This window comes from Zonotrichia albicollis, chromosome 2, assembly GCF_047830755.1.
Source record: "Zonotrichia albicollis isolate bZonAlb1 chromosome 2, bZonAlb1.hap1, whole genome shotgun sequence".
In the NCBI taxonomy this organism is placed as follows: Eukaryota; Metazoa; Chordata; class Aves; order Passeriformes; family Passerellidae; genus Zonotrichia; species Zonotrichia albicollis.
This window is the reverse complement of record NC_133820.1, coordinates 91,457,581-91,461,303: the sequence shown is the minus strand read 5'-3', so window position 1 is coordinate 91,461,303 and position 3,723 is coordinate 91,457,581. Positions and strand designations below refer to the sequence as shown.

The 3,723-nt window shown below is 38.0% G+C and overlaps 1 protein-coding gene across 3 annotated transcripts in view; it reads left to right on the top strand.

Moving 5' to 3' along the window:
- Positions 1-3,723, top strand: part of NALCN (sodium leak channel, non-selective) — a 239,290-nt gene that overhangs the window by 31,448 nt on the left and 204,119 nt on the right. The gene's annotated exons all lie outside the window — the stretch shown is intronic.

The following is a 3,723-nucleotide window of genomic DNA, read 5'->3' as shown; positions in this document are numbered from 1 at the left end:
TCCCCTCAATCAACATATCCACTCTTTTATAACACTCTTCTGATTGGCTACAGGTGTGGCCTGTTAACATCAGGCCTGCTCCTGATCTTTAATAATTAACCCAGCTGCAACTCTTCAGGGGATATGATTACTTTCTATACTACTTTTATTTACCTATATTCTATTCCCCTACATCTCTGCATTCTTTCAGCTATCCTATTTGTCAGAGACTGTGAGGAAAAGTGGGAGACTAGGATTCTATGAGAGATCCAACACTGCAGGACTCCTTTCCAAATAATGGTAAATCTGATTATTCAGGGCAAATATTATATTACTTTTTTATTTAGCTTTCAGTCATATTACTTCTTTTATTTAGCTTTTAGATAGTGTCAGGTGGAAAGAGGCAGGAGGAAAGGGTTGAGAGAACAGGTTGTAGTCAGGGATGAGAGGGAAACAAAAATTTCTGAAGGCAAGCAAGGAGGCAGAGGAGGCTGTTGATTTGCAGGGACTTGCTATTCATCCCAAGGTGTTCCTGAGGTGTTAGGAGACAAGCAGAGCAGAAATGACCTTGGGCATGTCTGTGCTATCATCTAGCTAAGCTGTCTACCTTGCCACTGAGATACTGAAATCACTTGAGAAAATTAGCAGACAAGCAGATTGCTTTATGCAGTTTGGGGATTAATTTAATAGAGATTTTGTTTTCAGCAAGGTTGATAATGAAATAAGCATTTATTAAAAAATTGCAGTCTGTCTAGTCTTCCTTTCTTATATGAGTTAAACCGTAATGGCTCTCATGGAGTGACTGCCTCAAGTGTTATTAGTTCTGTCTATGGTTCTCTCTATATTTTGTACTGACTCACATTTTCAATGCATTAGGTCTTAATTTTTTTTCCCCCTGTGAACTTGTTAATGGTTGTTCAGGGCACCTAATATTGGCTACAGGCATTTTATCTTTAATGTGCTCAGCACAGTTAAGAAAGTGAATCTTCCGACACCTTGTGGTGCTTTATTTTGGAAGAGTGGCAAATGATTTTGTTGTCTAGATAGGCTGTAAATTGTGTTGCTGGAGAAGTTTTCAGGACTTGCTGTGCACGTCAAGAATCCGCTATCCACTGTAGGCAGTAGAAAGTCAGCAATTTTAATGACTTTAAGAAGTTTTGATTAGTGTACAAGGCTTCTTGTCTACAGTACTAATCCTTCATGTTCTGGAATAGTGCATTTATTAAAAAGTGCTAAATGAAACTTCATCAATATTTCTTAGATTTCAGCAGATACAATGGAAAAAGGTTGTGGGGTTAACACATTGCAATACTTGAGCTATTTTAGGTACAATGTCACCAGAGGTATTTAAATGTCATTTATTTGTATTCCTTTCCACGTCTAAGAGCTGTCATTGACCATGAGTGTGGTATTTCAGCCTAAAGATTTTTTTCAAATGTGAATGAAATTCAGTGTTCATTGCTATTAATAAAAATTCTAGCCTGTGTTTAGCCAGAATTAGATTTTTCATGGAAGTAGCACCTATATTCTGATTTTTGCATTAAGCAGAATGTGGTCATGCCTTAAAAATGCTTCCAACATCAACTAACACACCCATGTCAATAGACAGAATAAAAGCATTAAAGATTTCCCATCACATCCACTGCCAGACAAACAGCAAATGACATTAATAGGATTTAGCTATAGCCTCTCTACATCAAAGTGGAAAGAGCCCGGAGCCCCCCTAAAAGGAGTACTTTCTCCAGATGTAATTCAGGTGCACAGAGTTTCTGTGGGTGATGCTGAAAGCTGCCCTTACTGGGAGGGTGTAGCTGTGGAAGCAGGCTGGATGTGACAGCGAGAGCACTGAGCTGCTGCAGCAGCCTAAGTGGTGAGAAGACTGGAAAGGGTCATGACATCTTCCTTTGTAAAGAGAAAACAGCAAAGCTGCTTCAATCATACCACATCTATTGTGGAGAGAAAAAGCAATTTCTAAAAAAAGATTTGGCTTTCAGGGAGAGCTTGGTGGGTTATTCAGAGGAGGATGAATACAGGGACTTCTGCCTAAGTTCATGCTCAGATCTGCACAGTAAAACTCAGGGAAGACTTTTTGTTTAGACAAAGGGTGCTTAAGAGGAGAAAAGTAATTTTCAAGGAGTTCTTCAGCAAGAGAAAGACCAATCAGCATTTTTGTGCAGAGCCACAATTGAAGGACTCAAGTAGCATGTTGATGCAAATCTCATTGGAGATTTGTTCCAGAGAAAGAGATTTAGAGTGTGAGTAGCTGATCTCTGTGGAGAAATAACATGTTTCTGCTTCACTGGTACTGAGCATAACCACTAAATAATTGAGTTCTCTCAGCCCTGAGTGAAGAGTTACTGATTAGCTCAGAGTTTATGTGGGGAACTAAGTCTACTTTCTTCAGGAATGACAGGCTAGAATTATGATGCAAAAGTTTCTGTCTTGTTGCTTCCCTGATTTGCGGTCTTCCTCCTCATGGTTCTTGAATTGAGAACTTTAACATCCTTATATGTTAGAAAATCTTTGTACAAAACTAGTGCCAGAGTTCTCTGTTCTCTACTTCTGATTTGAAAATCACTTACTGTATTTTCCTGATTCCCTAACAGTTCACTTCTACTCTGAAGAATTTATGCAGCTGAAATAAAATTTTTAAATGTATTTTGTCTCTATTTATACAATATATCATGCTGTCACCTATTGCAAGAAACAATAAATCATTTTTTAGGATAGTGCATGCCCCTGAAAATATTAGATTAAAACAAAACATCTTGTCTGTGCTTTTAGAATCAATGACAATGCTGAGACTTTAAAAAAAATATTGAAATAACTATAACTGAGATAAAGAAAAATGTTTATAAAGCCAGGACTCACATACGAGGCCAAAGTCCAGCAATGGCTTCAAGATTCTTGAGACATGACAATTATTTTTCCCCAATTAGACTGTGAAAAGTGGATGTCAAACATTGCCATTTGCACGTGGAAGATCACTTAAGAGGACCCAAAGAGCCTATAAGACAGGGAAGACTTATTAAATCTGTGGGAAACTTCATTTAAAAAGGTGTGATTTTGTGTCCTGAGATGTGCTGTCATTTTCTCTGCATATGTTTCTACATGAATGGGATATCCACTTTCCTTAGGTGTATTTTTGTCTAGTCTCCCTTTCAACAAGCTTCATCTCTCTACATGCGTTTTTCCCCAACTTCCTCTGTGCTCCACGAAGTACACAAAGCTATCTAACACTCAGCCATAATATGTCTAATAAATGTAGATATTTTTAGGTTCAATGTTTGAAGTGAAGTGTCAGGCATTAGCAGCCCAACAAAGTGTTTTTATAGCTTGCAGTAGAGGGCATGTTGTCAGGAATGGTGTGGAACATGAGGATATTGAAACATGCAGTCTGGAACAAAGGTTGAGAATAGTGCAGAGTAAAGGAAACTGAGCTTGGATGCAGAATTCTCCGTGCTGCCTTTTAGGAGTGATCTCTGGATTGGACTGTCACCAAAGCCGTGTTCTGATGTTACAGTGGTTACTGTCAAGTGCTTTTGAAATAGCAAGGCTTCTCCAGAGCATGGAACATGATTGAGAACTAATGAAAAAATGAATGTAAAATGATGCTGATTTAATTGAAGCTGTTCAACAGTACTGAAATAATTGAATAGCACAATACTAGATTGCCAGCATTTTACACTGATCTTCCTGTGTAAATATTTTATAATGGAAAATACAATGGAAAAGTAAGTCCAG